This window comes from Lissotriton helveticus, chromosome 5_1 (assembly GCF_964261635.1).
Source record: "Lissotriton helveticus chromosome 5_1, aLisHel1.1, whole genome shotgun sequence".
Taxonomy (NCBI): domain Eukaryota; kingdom Metazoa; phylum Chordata; class Amphibia; order Caudata; family Salamandridae; genus Lissotriton; species Lissotriton helveticus.
Window position 1 is genome coordinate 1,215,760,718 of NC_136065.1, and position 19,063 is coordinate 1,215,779,780.

The 19,063-nt window shown below is 46.8% G+C and overlaps 2 non-coding genes across 2 annotated transcripts; both read left to right on the forward strand.

The window, feature by feature from the left end:
• Window positions 1–9,294: 9,294 nt before the first annotated feature.
• On the forward strand, window positions 9,295–9,361 carry LOC144756935 (small nucleolar RNA SNORD42). The gene has a single exon (XR_013595414.1). It is a non-coding gene; the product is annotated as a small nucleolar RNA SNORD42 (small nucleolar RNA).
• Window positions 9,362–9,937: 576 nt separating this feature from the next.
• LOC144756934 (small nucleolar RNA SNORD42) lies at window positions 9,938–10,003 on the forward strand. The gene has a single exon (XR_013595413.1). It is a non-coding gene; the product is annotated as a small nucleolar RNA SNORD42 (small nucleolar RNA).
• Window positions 10,004–19,063: the final 9,060 nt, after the last annotated feature.

The following is a 19,063-nucleotide window of genomic DNA, read 5'->3' on the forward strand; positions in this document are numbered from 1 at the left end:
CCTATTAGCAAGGCAGGCGTAGCCATAAAAAAATTTGCGCTACGCGTGATTATCACTAAAAACTAACGCCTGCTCAGACCAGTTCTTAACCCGTATATCCAATGGGAGGTGGATATTCAGGTTAAGACCCTATTGGCGTTAATGCCTGAATATCCCTGGTTTTCCAGCGATATTCACGCATTTCGCCGCTATCGCTGGATATTTTATCGCATTGGAGATAAACGTTGCTAATAGCACGTTATCTCTGCGATAAAATCCGGCGTTGCTTGGCGTTAAAAAAATGTTGCTAAGCTTCTTTAGCAATAAATATCGCTACTTGTTGATAATATGCCCGTCCATTCCATTTGAAGGACAAACACCACCTAACCCTAACTCAGGAGATAGCTTCATCTTCCCAGTCTCTGGAACTCACTTTCCCGCACTCCAAGACCCTTCCTGTTTCACTTTTAGGTTACTCTTGATTTCATGATTTCCTGTGTTTCTGATTGTTTCTTTTACGGTGTTTGCGATCTTACATAGTAAAGGTTTGCAAGTCATAATTGAGTTATGAAGGGTAGGCTTTCGAGCCAACATTTTACAGAGTTGTTTCATGGATCTGTTATTGTAGGAGTATTTACTTGCAAACATTGCCTGAACCATTCCATCAATACAGTAGCTGAATTTTTGTTGTGTTCTATTTTCTCGTTTTCAGGCGTACTCCATTGTTTGTGGTTGCAAACCGGTACAGTGCCTATACCCGGAAGCCCTGGCTTTGTCACTGTATTGTTTCATTACTGTGTGATTGTGTTTTGTGTGCTGTTTAAAATACAACATCCATTTCTATCGTACGTATTGGTTTATTCCTTTCTTAAGAAGACAGTGAAAAGGTTGCTATGGTTTTAATGCGAACCCTAAAATTCATTGACCTTTGTTGGCTATTGCAAGCTGCGTAACCCGGAACTCACTCCCACTGTGGCTGTTCATGATTTGTATTATATTGTATTGTAATTGCATTTATATAGCGCTTACTACCCCTGACGATGCGTCGAAGCGCTTTTTCGGCGAGTAGCAGCTACTCCGGGACCCATAGAGGATTAGTGTTGAATTAATATAGTGAAACATTTACATTTCAATAATCTTTATTTCGATCACAGATCATAAAAGATGCAGAACAATACATACAATTAAAAACTTATTAAACATAGTGTGATCCAAATTGATAAGAAATAATTAAAATATTAGATAAGACATTTGTGGAAAGCCGCTGGTCATGTCCATTTATACCAGACTTTTCATCATTCGGCTTCGGGTGAACCACAGTGAAGTTAAGAATTTTGACAGTGCAAAAACAATAGGAGGGGAGAGATCGGATTTTAGAACTCTATAAGCAGTTTGGTGAGATCTAAATCCCAAGTTCCTGAGCATCGGAATTAGCCAATATTTCCTGCTCCGCTCGTAGCCCTTGCAGAAAAGGACCGCATGCATGTCATCTTCCTTCGGGTGTGCACACATTGGGCAAGTTGATGTAGTGGAGCAGGCTGACCAAGATGCTGTAAACGAAGCTAGAGGAAGGCATCCATAGCGCCATTGTAAAAACAGTTTCCTGGTTAATGCAGGGGAAATCTCGTCTAGAGTTTTTTCAAGGGAATAGGTATCTTTTGTTTTCAAGAATAAATTTGTCAGAGACCCCTCACGAGTGTCATTAGAGGCTCTGGTGAGCATCATGGCGTAGTAGGTACTCGCGAGTGCCTTTTTTGGGATCTTGGTACAGGAATTAAGAGGAGCTGTCCACAGTTCCGGGAATCACATTTCCTCGAACTTTCCCTTGACGTACATCAACCAAGGAATCCTCTTTGTGTTCCGTAGTTCCAGGAATTCATGTAGTTCCTCTCTATAGCTTGCGAGATCTGGGCTAGACCACAAACGCCTCCAGAATTTTAGGGGTTTTAGTCCTAGCTCCTCTGTAATGGGTCTGATTCCCAAATCTAACCTGAGTGGTAGTAATGGGGTGCTCTGGGGGAGGGCAGCTACCTGTCTCAAAAATTTATTCTCCGTGGACTGTAACTTTGGATACTGGGTGTACCCCCACAACTCTCCCCCGTAAGTGACCCCTGCCCTAGCTTGTGTTTTGTATATATGAATGACTGGGGTGAGTGGTCGATAACTAGATTTATTTGCCAGACGCAAAGTGCCACCCGCATATAGTGAAACATTCAAGTACATGTTAAGAGGTGGATAGGTTAGTCAGTTATTTGGAATGATAGCAGAAGGATAGAGGAGGACATAGGTTTGTATTTATATAGCGCTTGTTGACACACGCTATTCAGGCAGCCTATGAAGGATTAATGGTGAATTAATATGGTGAAATATGAAGTAATTCACACACATCAATGAATATACATTTAATGACTGGCTGTCCTCAGCTGGTTATTGAGGTAAGCATTTTAGGACACACGCAAACACTATTTGACCATGTGTGGATGCCTTGTTTTTTAATGAACCCCCAAAATCATGTGTAACCAAAGCCGGCATGGCCCTCACACAGCACTGTGTGAACTCAGTTCAGAGTAATTCTGGCCATGCCTTTTGAAGAACCACGAGCCAGATGTATGAAGGAAATGGTTTGCGATGACCAAATAGTGGATTATTGCGAATCGCAAACATCAATGTACAAAAGTGTTCTTTACACTTTCTGCGATTCCCATTGGGTCACAAATAGACTTACCTCTTCAATATTCATGAAGTAGGTCTCGGTTTGAGACCCATTGGGAATTGCAAAAATCACTGGGTGGCATGTTGGGGTCAGTAGACCACAATGTCTGTAATGGATTTCCAATAAAGCAATGTTTTTTTCTATAGCAGCCTGTTTTACTTAAAGGAAAACAGGATGCGTTTCAAAAAGAAAACTGAAACGTTTATTTTTAATTTTTTAAGAGTAGGTAGCGGTCCGTGAGACCACTGCCTGCTCTGAAATTTCTTTTTTGCAAATATTCACAAAGAGAAAGGTCCTTTTGGGACCTCTTCCCATTTGCGAATGGGTTACCACCTACTTTAAGTAGGTGGTAAAATGCAAGTATTTGGCAACTGCATTTTCCACATACCACTGTGATTTGGTATTAGAAAGGGATTGCCCTAAATATGGGCATTCCTAATACCGAATCACAAACCGAATTTGCGTTTAGGTAATAGATTACCAAAACGCAAATTGGGCCTTTGTAGCATCAAAAAATGCTTTGTTTGAAGTCCCAAACAACCCGATTCTGCTAATTGGGCCGTTTGCGACCTCAAAAAAGCTTTGCACATCTGGCCACAACAGCTTCAAGCCAAAGGACATGAAGAACTGGTTCTTTTGATACGGGGTCACTGACTCCAAAATTCACATTGAACTTAAAATCGAAAACACTAATTTTAATCCCTTTTTATCCATCGGCTCTGTTAAGAGCTGGCCGCAACTAAACAAAGCTAAACGAACGACTACCAATTTTTTTTACTTCATTTTCATTATCCTCTGTGTTGATGGATCAGTATGGAACTTGAGATAACAAAAAGTGCCAAAACCTGCTGTCTACCAAAGTTCACTGGGCAAACAGCGCTAATGATATTTGCAAATTTACACTTTTTGTGACTCCCATTTTCCTTTTGATATCCTTGACAAATATACACACATGTGACAAACCAAAACTAATCTGGATATGCTATGCGTCTTCCCAATTTCGTGTAGATGTATCAAATGGCACCAAAGTTGTAAGAAAATCAATAATCAACATTTTTAATGGCAGCAGCTCTTTAACCGTAAAAATATATATTTGGAAATCAAGAGTTTTATGCTAAACACCACTTTTGTTTTCCAATTGGGTTAGTCTCTGGGAAAAGTGTCCAGGGCCCACTACACAGACCAGCAGGCCACATGCAGTGCATATGGGGATGCAAGTACTGAATCTCAGGGCATGAGGACTGGACTGACAAACAAGCCCTGCATCCAGTGCATGCCTTCTGTCTTCCTTCCACCTTGTACAGAGGGCTCTGAGGCAAGAGTGGCAGACACAGGACAAGGCCATGAACTTCATACACAAAGCCAAAGGCCGTATACGCTGAGTTTGATTTTAGATGCACTGGGCGCTGGGCATGGTGACAGGCATACTGTACTCCCAATGACAGCTGTTTAGCCATGTGCCATGCCATGTGCACTGGGTTCGAGTGCAGAGGTGAGTGCCAGCCATGACAGCAATGCTCTGCTCTACCTGTCTAGTCTTTCAGCCACACGGGGATCATGTGACGCAAAGATGATGCGCATGACATGGCCAAAGGCCATATTGTGAACTCAGTGCCCTTTATGCAAGGCTGAATGCAGTAGGCTATAGTTTAGGGGGGCACAAAGTATGGTTTATCATTCGGAAACCATAGAAAGCCCATTGTAAAGATTAAGTTAAGGTTGTGTTTGAAGCAGTTGGGTTTCATAACTGAGTTAAAACAGAGTTGTCACCATGTAGTATCTATGATACAAACCTAAATCTTACACACCTGCCATGCACTGTTCATGATCTCACACAGGACATGATAAGCATCACAAATTACATACTCCCTGACATCACTTATTACATTAAATGTCACATCCCCATTGACATGCTATTGCTTATGGTCACATCCTGCTCCCGGTGACCCTCTCACCAGAGTCATTGCCTTCGGCCATACTCTTGCACCCTGGGCCCTGTCCACAAACCCCCCAAAGTTCACTGAGCATGGCTTATGGACAACCCACAGGTGTAGGTTTGGAGGAGTGGGGTGGGGTGAGCCATGCTCCCCAAATAAATGCATTCTTGGTTAGTTGGGTCTCGGGGCCCTGAGGTGGGTCCACAATGTCTATGTCAGTTTTTTAGGTCGAGCCCTAAGCCAGCACGCAAGCGCTGCTCTGGGTTTGATCTGTGGTAGTTGACTACGTGAGGGAAACCAAGCCCACTCCCCGCCCATATTTTTCATTGGCTTGTGTCTTTGTCCTTTCTAAATGCTGCCTTCTGATTTGTTTACAGGCTTGTTAGTCCCTCCTTATGATGGCCATGTCGTAATTTGTATCATTCCATAGCTACTGGCCCCTTTACTTTGAGTTTTGCACGGTATGCGTTATTTAGATTGTGAGCACTATTTTCTTCCCGTGCCTTCTCCCCCCTCCCGCAGTGCGTGCCTTCTTGCCCCCCTGGCCCCCCGCACGCCCGTACACCCGTTTGCAATGCAATAGGTCTTGCGTAAATGCGAGTCCTATTGCATTGCAAATTCTTGTTTTACCTTGATATACTTATTCAATCGCTTGGCTCATAAATGAGATGTTGAGGCTAAACAGGTAACTCCGGAAAACATTCCGGACTCCCTAAATAGTATATATTCTCCACCTCATTAATGGTAGAAAAGCATTTGGACGTTTTCTGTGAGTAATTGTGTCTTGTAATAATTAAATAAAATGTCTGAAGTCAAACCAAACATAGCAAATTGCTTTGAGTTGGTATATTATTCATATTAATGACAAGAGTCCGCTGTGTAGGTCTCCCGATATCCTCTATTGAAATGTTCGAGAGTGTGCGTGTCAAGCCTCCACGAAAAATGATGTCAGGAATGTTCATTGCGCTGCAACGTTTGAGATTGGACTAGTGATCTTGTGAGAATTCTCTCACCCCCAACATAGTACAGAAGGCCAAGGAGGAAGGTAAGAGCTGGTGGTCGAGTGCGCGGGCCTTTGGGTGATTTCTGAGGTATTAAGATCAGTGAAGGTCTTATTCTTTAGAGAGACATGATATCCGGCTGCTAACCTCCATGCTGGGTGGTGTAGGCAACGTACAGCCTTTATTTGCAGTTCAGCACTGGATCGTGTGTGTGCCGCGCCCTTCTGGACAGGGACAAAGAAATCTTTAACGTCCCTGTACTGGTTTTTTCGTGGCCATTTTTTTCCCATTTGCTTGGGGAGGTAGGAGGGAAGAGGTTAACTGTAAGTATTAGTTTTCCAGTACTTTGAAACCTATCTGTGAGACGCTTCTTGGGAGCAGGGATGCAGATTATATTTGTAGTCTCTAGGAAGGTCTAATATAGCGTTGTTGGGGGAAGTTTTAATTATTGAAAGTAATCGTGTTACACTCCACAGAGACATGGCCACCTTAAACCCCACGTGACTTTTTTCTCTGTTTGGTCTTATGATTGAAGTTGAAGTATATATAAACTGTTTTAAAGTCTGTTCTTGCATGTGTGAGTAGATATTTAATTTCACTCTGGGTGATTGAGCATATGGTCAAGGAGGATGGGTCTTGTGTGGCTGACCCCCGGGTCAGTTTGATACCTAGGCAGCTAGTCCTGGACCTAGAGAAACAAATGCGACTGCCCGGGGCCACCTCGGAGGGCGGCCACCCCTTAGTGGCATTTAGGCGCCTCCCCACTCGCTCCATGTCTGGAACGCCGGGGGATGGGGAGGGGTATTTAGGCCTCCACCTGCCATTGTTGGGCCTCTTACACACCGTCTCCCTCCCTACCGCGTACCCGGCATGGGGCAGGCAAGGGAAGTTTGAGGATGTTGTAATGTTTTCTTTGTCGTTGTAGGCGGAGTTACAGGGTGATCTGAAAGCAGCCTGGGTACAGAAGGATACCTCTGCAAGAGCACAATAAGGGTGCCAGAGCCAAATCCCAGGAGCCTCAGGGAAGGGTCCTGGAACAATGACGTTGGCGCCCCGTTAATCCTTCGGGCAGTTGTGGGCCTGAACAACCGGGGGCTTGCCTTGTTACGCTCTGCCCTGAAAGGGGCGTGAGTAATAAGGGACCAATTTGTCACGTGATCCAGTAAGGGGATCACCCCTATAAGGGTAGCGCTGATTGGGTTTGCACAGTGCTTGGCTCATCAGTCGGGCAGGGTACCATAGGTTAGTACAGCTACCTGCCCTTGGATCGCCCGTAATATAACCCACCATAATTTGCATACTGTTGTATGGAATAAACCTGCAGCCATATTTTCAGTTACAGTCACAAGAAGAAGAAAATTAGGACAGCCCCCACTTTCAGGAGGCCGAGGACCTTGAGGGTAAGGAGGTAACCAAAGTATCCCAGGAAGATTGCTCCTCGTAGGAACAAGTATGTGGTCACTTAAGGAATCTTATTTCTTTGTAGGCATATAGCAGTGAAACAGTTTTCAGATGAAAATCATGCTCACAATCCTGACTTGAACGTTCATTTAATATCTTGGTGATCAACTCCCATGGATTCTCATTGCCTCTAGCCACGTTGAATATGGAAATGATGTTTCATAGCGATCAACGCCTGAACATTTATGATTACAGCTTATTTTACTGATGCAGATTGGTGGCCGGAGGATCTAGGGGACCCTCCGGAGCCCAAGACTGTGGTCAAGAACCTTGTCATACGCCTAGACCAGGAATTGACCATGAAAGTGCATGCTGCACCCACCGCAGACTTCTGCTTCCATGTACTTGGCCTGTTACGGAGAGTATTCCCCTTCCACACCTTGTCCACACGGAAAACTCTCATCCAGGCATTGATGCTGAGCCACTTGGACTACTGTAATGCCCTTCTGGTCTCATCTAATGAGTCCTCGCTTAGCAGACTACGGGTGGTCCAAAACACTGCTGCGCACCTCGTATTGAACGCTCCCCCCAAACTGCCTCTCTTCCACCCCTTCAACAACTTCACTGGCTTCTGGTACACAAATGAATCCAATTTAAAATGTGCTGTATTGTGCACAAGGCCTTGAATGGCAAAGGTCCCATCTATCTTGCAGGAAAATTCAGTCACTACATACTTTCTAGGCCACTCCGCTCTGGAACTAAATCTCTGCTCTTGTACCGCTGTTCAAAAAATCACGACTGGGTGGGAAAGCTTTCTTTCACCTTGCCCCTCTCTACTGGAATCATCTCCCTATCCATCTGCGGCAATGCCCTGATCACCTTCAATTCAGAAGGTTCCCTAAAACTGCACTGTTTTAACATGTCCTACTTCTTGGCCTATTGCAGCACCTCCATAGCGCGGAGATACCCCTTCGGGGTGATTCAGGCGCTTTATAAATAAATAAACGCACCCCACTAAATGTTTCATTATTGCCTACTAGACGCCTTTTCGCTTCACCCAAAATGTCCATCAGATTCTGTGCTTGGGTAAAACCGGGATGGTCAAATAACTTACTGGAATAACTTTCTCTTGCTCCTACTGTCATCCCAGACCTGACCATTATGCAACCATCAAGTTCCCGCTTACCGCACAGTCTGCCATGAAGAAGATTGAAGATAACAAAACGCTGGTCTTCATTGTTGATGTCAAGGCTAACAAGCATCAAATCAAACAAGCTGTAAAGAAGCTTTATGATATTGATGTTGCCAAGGTCAACACACTGATCAGGTATGATTTATTGTAGCAAATGTCTGGCATTCTCATTTTCCCTGCTATTAAGAGCATTTATTTTGAGTTTTAAATGCTTTTTGGAAGAGGGCCTGGATAGTCTCTCTCGATGTACAGAGAAGGGGGCGATGAACACAATTTCATAACTGTGGATCGTAACCTACGAGTGTCCCCTGCACGTTTTAGGGGTTCAGCTAGCCATTGACATTTAACTGTTTCTGTCTAAAGCATTGGAGCTAATTTATTATACATATGCTTTCTTCCTCCTGTGAGGGTAGCAATTACACCAAGTAACAATAATATTTTAATTCTTCTATATTGTCTCCCCAGTGTTTTCCATGTGTTAACAAGACATACGAAAATAATCATAAGATCTTTAAATACTTTTTTTACTCTGAAGCTGATTGCTAGTTCAGGATGGGAGTGTGCCTGCAGTCATCGTTCGCACTCAAACACACCCCAACCTGAACAGTCAGTTGCTGAAACAGATTTGAGTTTCATATAATTCCAGAAAATTATTCACCTGTTCAGTTTTTATTTTAACACAAAGACCATGCATGGTGTCTGGCTTTTGTTTTATATAGAACTCAGTTGCTATTGTGTCTGCCAAGCTAGTGTCAGTTTAGTTACTACTACTTTCCCACCACCTATGCTGAGGGTTCTGATTTATTGACTTTAACCCCTAAGAAAACCACTGTGAGAAATTGCTCACATTGAGTGTCGTGACAAGGCCCCTGGAATCCGCAAAAGTCATTGATTGGGGGCGCAAGCCTTAATTTCTCTTATATGCGTGAGTGCACCCAAATGGGTTCTTTAGGATATATTGAAGAATGGGGCACTGACCAGTTCTGAGTATTTCCAGTGTAAGCATTTTAAAGTAAGTTCTGAGTGCTGGTAGGCTAGTACCTTTGTGTTTTTCTCCTTAACTGTACAGTTGTGCAAATGATGGAAAACTTTAATTCATGCTGATAACAATGATGTTTCAAAGGAACCACTGGTATACGCAAGAAGGCTTCAAAGAGAATTGTGGTATCCTGTACCTTGTTGTTTAGTACCTTATATCTTACATTACAGCTAACACTGCTATGCATTGTAAATCAGTGTTCGCTTAACTAGAATGATGGGACTGCATCTTGGTTGTCCCTAGTGATGGAATGTAGATGTTTGAAAGGGAGCAGTTGAAGGGAGCCTGGTTGGCCTGCTGTGGCTGTGTTGCTGAGGCTGAAGTGTAAACCATCCTTCTTAATAAAGTTTCCTATCAAGCTGCCCCTGCCTCCTTCATTATTTCAAGAATCTTATGACAAAGTGCCTGGAAATAACAGTTCATCTTTATTTTAGGCCAGACGGCGAGAAGAAGGCATATGTGCATCTAGTTCCAGACTACAATGCATTGGATGTAGCCAACAAAGTAAGTGTCCTAACTACTTCTGCAGCTACAAGTTTTATTTGTTTGTTCTTATTTTTTTCGTTTTTTTTAGCTCTTGTGTTAATTTTTAAATAGATGTGTACAGGAGGAAGAGAGCTGGCTCGGCCAAAGACAGAACTGTATGTCTACTTTTTGATTTCCTGCTGCCTCCTTGTGCGCATGATGGAAAGCTTGTTTTGACTGATAGCAGTGATGCAGTCAAAGGAACCACTGATGCACGATGGCTTTTTAGTGCTATGTAGAATGTTTCTAGCTCATTTTTCTGCCATAGGTAACTGTCCATGCCCTTGTAAGTTGTTGAGTTTTAGAGAACTGCTTGCGTTAATTTTGTTAGCATGGGTTGGGCTGATAGACTGAGACGGATATCGGTGGCTCACAGTGAACATGTATGGAGCACGTATCATAAACTGCACCCAGTGGTGCTTTTTTCTGCCACCATCAGTGTTCAGCATGCAGTAGCGGTCGGCAGTAGGAGTTACTGCAGGGCGGTGACGTGGGCAGGGGGAGGGGCAGGGTGGGGGGTAGTAATGTATGGATTTCGTTGCGCGCACTGCATCACATATGGTGATGCAGTGCGCGCAACGAAATTCGTTTTATTTATTTAAATGTTTACTTACCTGTAAAACTCCGTAATCCATACATTACTACCCCCCACCCTGCCCCTCCCCCTGCCCACGTCACCGCCCTGCAGTAACTCCTACTGCCGACCGCTACTGTCAGCATGTGTTCTCTGTCCATCTATCAGATGGCTCGGAAATATGGCACGTTTTAGGTCGAGCCTACTGCCAGTGCGCATACACTGCGAGACTTGTTGGGTGGAGTAGCAAATAAACGCCCCACCCATACAAGCCATTGGCTTGTCATGGTCTGTCCTAAATGATGGTTTCTGATTCGTCAACAGGCTTATTATTCCCTCCTTAGTACCACCTCCTCTTCATTTGTCACCTCCCATGTCGACTGGCCCTTTTACTTTGGTTGTTACACATACGTGTTATTTAGTCTGGAAGCACTATGTTCTTTATCTTGTTTCTCTTACTGCAGGCACGGCGTGTTTTGGTGCCTTCTTTACCCACCCTCCCTGGCATTGTCGTGCCTCCTTTAACCACCCCGCCCTCCCTGCTATTGTCGTGCCTTTACTCCCCACCACTTCCGTTGTCCATGCCCCCCCCCATTGTCCGTGATGCAGAGAAAGATTTGCCTCCAACAGCACCAAGAATTGGGCTTCAGCCTTCTAGTGCCCTGGGAAGGGGTTCCGATTCACTGGCACTTAAAAGGGTGGATTTCGTTAGCGGCCAGATAAGGGGATTGCTGCTGCCAGCGTCCCCCACAGGGGGACATCAGCAGGGCAGCCCCCTTAGTCCCATTAGTCGGAGCCCCCCCCTCTGTCAGTCCTCGTAGAGGGGGAGGCTCGGGCAGTTCACCTGCCCCACCCCCGGCCGGGTGCACCAGCGACGTGCATCTGGGGGAGGGCGCGTTGGGGGCGAATTCATAGCACTTCTTGTAGGTCATGTTTAACCACTCAGAACACCATTTGAGATGGTACACGCCATGCAGAAAGTCAAGTCGAAACCAGACAGAAGAGAAATCCTGGTGCACAGAAATCCACACACGTTCTCCTACACAGGTGCACTATGGCTGGTAGATCAAACGTATTGTGAGTTGCATTGTCACAATTGTGCTCTTATCTTTCTTGGTAAGAGTCTATGCTGGTCTTGAATCCGAGGTGCACAAGGCCACGCTGCCAGTCCTGGTTTTCTTCCACAAAGGAATGATATATTTCAAGAGAAAATCAATCCGTTCGCAGTGTAAAAGTTGCATATGCAATTAGCAGCATTTTGTTTCATCTATTAAGGAGACGAGAAATAAAACCGTGACAAACCTTGCATCCGTCTCTGTAAAATCATTTTAAGATGAGACAGTACTGTGGAGATGTTTTTCGAGGGAGTGACCACTGCTCCAAAGAGAGCTTGTTTGAATGCTTGACTAACATTTCAAATTTTAATTGGATGTTGTCAGGCACCTCGCATTAATTCCTGGTTTGTCGTGCTTCTTTAATTTCTAAAGAAGTGGTTAGAATAGGTTTTATTATTCTTTGAGGCAGGTTTAACTCAGCAATTGCCTTAATACGATTGCACGATTACAAACACTTTAAAAATCCCTGCAGATCAGTAGACAACATAGCGCACTGTCGCTTTCAGGATGTTGGGGGACCTGGCGCGTTCTTACGCTGCATGTTGCAAGATTTGAGGGATGGAGGCATTCTCGCGCATCGCAGCACATGCAGTGTGACCATCAGTTGCCCTTGGTAAAAACTTAGTTGGAGCGGCTTTGGTGATCAGGCCAGCTCTCTCATGCCCACGCTGGCAAGAGTTATTGACAGCCCATGGGCATACACTCCCAATTTCTAAATGTGTTTGCATCTAATATGCTGGGATGGGGATGTGTTTGTGTGCGGCAATACAACAGCAGCTCACTAATAGTACTGAAATTAGTAAGTGACCCTACCAACTAGCATATAGGAGGTTTTTGGCTTGATCTAAAGAATCCCTCCAGGATGATGGGGGGAACACAGGGCGCAAGGTGAAGTGTTGCAGGGAGGCACACTCCATGAGTGGGTTATCTCACAAAGGCTGCCTCGAACCATGGCCTTCTTGGAGTTTCTTGCTGGTCAAATGGGAGTGATTATGTAAGGGGTCCCCCGCATCCTCATTGTCTTATTGCCAGCAATAAAGTTAATTCTTAGCCTTAAATGTCACCCATAATGCACCGAAAGGATGGAAATGTCCACAGGGCAGTTGAGACCTGGGCGGACATGGATGGGGCGGCTAGCACCCAGCTGGCTAGGCAAGGAAGCTATTGACTCTTCGAGGGTAGCTAACAGCTAGGGCGGCCGAACCTGAAGCTGAGGACCCAGGTTCAAGTTTGTTGAGAGCCTCATAAGCAAGAAAGAACGTATGCCTCTGTAATGTGACTGGTGCGATAGTAAAAGCACTCTGATCTCCGGGGGGAGTGTGCACTATTGGTAGCTTATTGATTTTATGCAACTAAGAAGCATGCAGTAAGCATATAGTTGGCTAAGTAGATCTCAAAAGAGCAACCAACGCATGATGGGGACAATTAGTGACATGCCTAGGGAGGTAAGCATTGTAGCTAGGGGTAGGATACCTAGGGAGAGAGCTTGTCTGGCATGCACAGGCAGGTGATTCCTACAGGGACCTAACTACGCTTGCTGCCAGGCAGGGGCCCACACAACCAAGGGGATCACATCAAGATTGCAAGCATGCACCAAGAAATGGATGTTACACAGACAGGGTAGGGATGCGAGCAGGAGTAACCAAGAGCTTGGGCAAATACAAACATTAGTGTAAAAAAAACAAAAAAACAAAAAACAGAGCAGTGGAATGCCGCTGCCCGCGCCCCGTGCAGGGGGACATTGGCAGGGCAGCCACCTTAGTGACCACTAGTCTTAGACCCCCCCCCCCGCTCAGTGTTTTGAGGGAAACCCGGCGAGCCTCACCTGCTCCTCCCTGTGGGTCACCATGACTCGCGGCCAGGTTAGGAACCACCGGTGGGGGGCGGGCAGGGTCTTTAAATTCCGGCTGCCCCTAGCTCTGCCCCTTTTCCGGCCTCTGTCCTGTCTGCCCGCCTGAGCAAGCATTCACCTAGAAATGGATGTTCAAGCCCATCGCCCGTAAGATGGCCATTGTGCGCCTCGCCAGGTCAGGGACAGCCGCTCACACTAGCTGGAGTCCGTACAGGGGATAAAGGTTATGAACAGAGTCGGGGGGTGCTTGGCCCCTAACCTTATCACTTAGCAGTGGGGGATAGCAGTCGGTTAAGTGTCTTTATGGGACGAGCAGGGGCTGATAGGGCCGAAGTGGGTGAATCAGCTTCGGCAGGGACATGACGGGTCCCCAGCGAATCCACCATGGAAGGGCTATAACTAGTCATGTGACCCACTATCTGGTAGTCGACACCAGTACTGGTATAAGTATCCAGGGAACGGGGTCCGGCCATCGGTAGGTTGGCAGCCCATGAAATGTGCAACGTCTTTGGCGGGACACCTTGCATTATTCCTCATTCCTGTGTGACCCCATTGTTCGGGGCCCCAAGGATAACGTGAACATAACTATGAAAGTGTCTGGTCAAGGTGGCAAAGTCAGGAAGGATATGTTTCTCCTTGACGTGCGGGAGGCACTAGAAGCTTTGAGATGTAAGTGGGGAACTCTGGGGTGGGGGGCTCTGTCATCGACGGTAGCCTCCGCCAGAGCCGTTGCAGAGTTACAGGGCGATCTGGAGGCAGACTGGTACAGTAAGGGTACCTCTGCGGCAGACGGGTACAGTAAGGGTACCTCTGCCTGGCACAGTAAGGGTGCCTGAGCCAAAGACCTGGAGCCGCAGGGAGGTTCCGGGAAAACCACGACGGCGCCCCGTTAGTCCTTCGGGAGGTTGGGGGGCCTTACCAACCGGGGGTGTGCCATACCACGCTCCGCCCTGAAAGGGGGGGCGGGAGTATAAGACATGATCACGTGATCCGTAAGGGGATCTGCAAAGGCTGCACTGTCCGGGCATCGACCCACCGTGCCGGCTGGCCCTTAAGGAGGGCGGGGCAGCGAGGGGCTGCCTGCCCTGGATCGCCCGTAAGATAACCCACTAAAACGTCATACTTTTTGTTGTATGAAAATAAACCTGCAGCAGTTCTTTACCCATAACAATGTGTCCTGTGTAATCATTATATGGGCAAGTGTATAAAATGCAGGGGGGAGCGGATGACGATGTGGGCACTATGCCGCTGCCCGCGTCCCCCACAGGGGGACATCAGCAGGGCAGCCCCCTTAGTCCCATTAGTCGGAGCCCCCCCCCTCCGTCAGTCCTCGTAGAGGGGGGGGCTCGGGCAGTTCACCTGCCCCTCCCCGGCCCGGTGCACCAGTGATGTGCATCCGGGGGAGGGCGCGTTGGGGGCGGGCCGGGTACTTAGGCCCCTGCAGCCCAGCATGCGACCTCTTTGCCGGTCATCTGCCCTCCCGGCTGCCCCTGTCCGGCCTCCGTACCGGTCTTCCTGCGCCTGCCTGCCTCGCTGCACCCACCCTATCCTCGTACCCAGCAGCTTGGCAGGTGGCATACTGATTTGGATGTTCTAATGTTTTCTTTTGTGTTGCAGGCGGAGTTACAGGGCGATCTGGAGGCAGACTGGTACAGTAAGGGTACCTCTGTGGCAGACGGGTACAGTAAGGGTACCTCTGCCTGGCACAGTAAGGGTGCCTGAGCCAAAGACCTGGAGCCGCAGGGAGGTTCTGGGAAAACCACGACGGCGCCCCGTTAGTCCTTGGGCGGTTGGGGGGCCTTACCAACCGGGGGTGTGCCATACCACGCTCCGCCCTGAAAGGGGGGCGGGAGTATAAGACATGATCACGTGATCCGTAAGGGGATCAGCAAAGGCTGCACTGTCCGGGCGTCGACCCACCATGCCTGCTGGCTCTTAAGACGGGCGGGGCAGCGAGGGGCTGCCTGCCCTGGATCGCCCGTAAGCTAACCCACTAAAACGTCATATTTTTTGTTGTATGAAAATAAACCTGCAGCAGTTCTTTACCCATAACAATGTGTCCTGTGTAATCATTATATAGGCAAGTGTGTAAAATGCAGGGGGGAGCGGATAACGGTGTGGTTACTAAGCCTCCTACCAGCAGGTAGCGCCCAGCAGCAGGACTTGGCACTGGTAGAAACTGTAATTCTTGTTTTGGGCTCTCTTAACTCCTAAAAGTGGATTCGATATCACTTGCGCCTAGAAGTGGGTTTAGACTCCAGTAGCACCTTGATGAAGGTTTCCAGAGGTATAGATAGCTAGACAGGTATTTGTGCAGAACGATGCTCAGGATTCTTGCTGGGTAAATGAGCCTTACCTACTGTATGATAATGAATTACACATTTAATGCTCCACATTGCACAACCTCTTGGTTTGTTTAATAAGTAGAGACGTTCGGTGTTCCTCAAATATGTAAAGCACTACAACATCTTTTCCTAGCGCCAAAGCGTTACATAAATAGTAAATAAATAGCGACTATCAAGGAACTCTGGCCTGTCTGTGCCTCCCAGTGACAGGAACTGGTTTTGACCGGTCCTTCCCGGGTGAAAAGTCAGAAAGAGGGGTTGAGATCGAGTTGTCTGAAAAGTCAGAAGCCCAAATAAACTGCCTGAACACCAGAGAGTGCCAGCAAGTACCTGTTGAGCTGCTTCTACCACCCAATCAGGTGCTGCACCAAAGCCAGCCAAGATAAAACCACAAGGAAAACTGTCATTACAGCAGCGACTGTAATAGAAAGGAGGCATACAACAGAAGGAACATGCCTTCAGGTCTGACTCTGCCCGGTAGCGAGCCCTCACCCCTCTAAGGGAAGCATGCTTGCATCCTTATCTGCTGATGACGCCCGTGTCACTGAGTGAAACTCTGACCGGTCCTAGCTCGAGTTCACCGTACTTTGCATTCTGGGACTTGTAGTTTCATTTTACCATTGTATTTAGGCCCTTGAAAGCTTTCAGCATCTAAAGCGCTACGGGATAAAATAAAAACGTGCACCTTGAGGATAACACACGACATTGGGCCACTTGGCAACCACGTAAATTAGGACTCTTAGTTGCTAGTTGGGCAAATAAAAAGTTCTCTCTCATTTTACTCACCAAAACACTGACAAATTGGATGACAAATCTGGGGTTTGGAGGAAAAGTGCCAAAGATGCAGGTGGGATGTCTAGAGATTTCATCTAAACTATTCTGTGCAAGCATTTAGAGTGACTGCCTCACCAGTTAAACCGCTTACCTCTGGTTTGGCGACAGGCCCCATTTATGGATCAGTCCTGGCAGCTCCTGTCATTTGAAGGAGAAGTTGGATTGTGGGGGCAGATAGTAACCCTTTTGAGTCTAGCTCCTTGAGAACCAGATGTGAGTGTTACTGCTACAGCTCTCCTATTCTGGCTGGACTTTGCTCTCTACAGTCCCTGCGCCCTGAAGTATTCCCAGAGCCCCTCCTTCTCCCTCACACTCACTTTAGCCCCAGTGTGTTCTGGGGAAACCCTACGGCCCCCTGCCCTCTTTTTGCACCGTAGGACCTGATATGCTCACCTACCCCAATCCAAGCAGGTAAACCACCTCAATCAGGGATGGAGGGTTCCTTCCCCACCACTCCTCAGGGCTAGCTTTCCTGGGAGGAAACTCATTAACTTGGACTGTTCCTCCTGTTTGACAAGTAACTTTTGGAGATATTCTAAAGAACGTGTGATAATTATCACAAAATTAGCTTAACGCAACTCTTCACATCGCAGTCTTTCGCAGGAAAATAACGCTGTGCTAACGCTGTATTCTCAACATGGCGGTATCATGCGATAGTCTCACAATAACGCGTCAAATATCCGCGATAAAGTCACTGGGACTGCGATAAAAAAGTAAACCACAATGCAAAAAAAGTTGAGCTGGGTCCAACCGCGATAAAAAAATCTGCGATAATCTTCCCCAGGCCTGCAATTCACACGTCAGGCGGGAAAAATCACCATAAAAGTAGAAAAAAAAACCATACAAACAAAAGCCAAACAACAGCGAAGCACAATGGAGGTAGCCGGAGCAAGTAAAGAGGACAACCAGGACCCCACAAGCTTCCCGGAGGACCAGCCTGGGACCTCGTGTTCAGGGAATGGCAAGGACAAGAAGAGTAGGAAGAAGCAGTTCAGTCCGCAGGAAAACAGGATCCTGATAACGGAGGTGGTAGAACACCATCAACCACTGTTCATCACCTCCACTGTGTCATTGGCAACCAAAAATGGAACATGGCAGTCCATCGTCGACAAGGTGAATGCAGTCGGAGTGCTGAAGAGGGCAATGTAAGAGGTCAAGAGGCACTGGAATGATGTGAAGCGCAAAACCAAGCAGAAACTCACCAACAACCAGAAGGCAGCAATGCAGACTGGAGGTGGGAGTCCGGGGCCACAGGAGGAGCTGGACGAGATGGAGGAAATGGTGTCCACAGTCATCAGTGGGGAGACGGTGGCAGGAGTTGGGGGACCGGACACTGCTCAACATGACCGGACACAACAGCACCAGGGTGAGTAACAACCAGGGACTGGGGGAACGTGGGGAGATGGACACAATGGCACACATGCACAATTAAGTATAGCACATATGCTGACAAACCATGCCCCAGACCCCCAACTCCCACCATGAGACCAATGTACCCAAGTATGCAACATCTCAGCACTGTATAAGCACAGAAGTCAAAAGGCACACCACATGAAAGGGATAAGGGGCAGCAAAATCAGAGCTGTAGGGGCGACTCCCCCAAAATGCGACACACACACATAACATGCAGAGCACATCAACATTGACAACGATGTGGTACAAACCGCAACACGTCCACAACAGAACAGAGGACACAACTGGTGCCGCTTGTGTGTAGAAACTGGCCAATCACAATTGGCACTGTAGGGAAATGTGAGTTGACAATGTACAAGTACAAACACACATCCATGATGTTGTTGAAATGTCCACCGTCCTGCATCAAATAGGTAGTTCCTCCCTAACAGTCACAATGTACACTGTCATGCAGTCTGTATGTAAACATTTACAATGCGTCAACATACATGTGAACACAATGTTAAACTGCATCTCCCCTTCATATTGCAGAGGGAAATCCAACACCTCCTGCAGAGCAGCCAGAACCTCTCGTCCTGATGACGAAGAGGACCACCACACCTTCGACTCAGACGCCCTCCAACTGCTCGTGGAGAACCTCTGCACCCCACCTCCAGGGGCAGGGCAGACCAGCTGCTATGAGGAGACCCCACCCTGAAGAACTGTAATCTTCAATCTCAGGGGTCTCACTAATACAAAGAACTTGGCACAGAAGCTGAAATATGAAAAGACATCTTTATTAAACTTAATTAAGTGAGACTACGTCACACAGGAGCCTTCACAACTGAATGAGGCAGTCTAAAGAGTACAGAACACAGAGGCCTTTTATATGCTTAGGGTTACAAACTCAGCACAAACGTAAGGGGCAGTCCTAGCTTTTGCAAGCATGCAAAATACCTAATATGGACATACAAGATCTGCAAAATATTAGCCAAAAGGAAAACATTCAGAACAAGGCATCATGTAACCAGAACGTCCCCCTTAAGTGTGTTTCTGCCCAACCCATAAGTCAATTAATTACAGCACCTATAGGTCAATCAGTAATGGCAGGACGTGTCTGTATGCAGTTAGGCCAGCTGGTGTCTGAGATTGGTTTTCAAAACA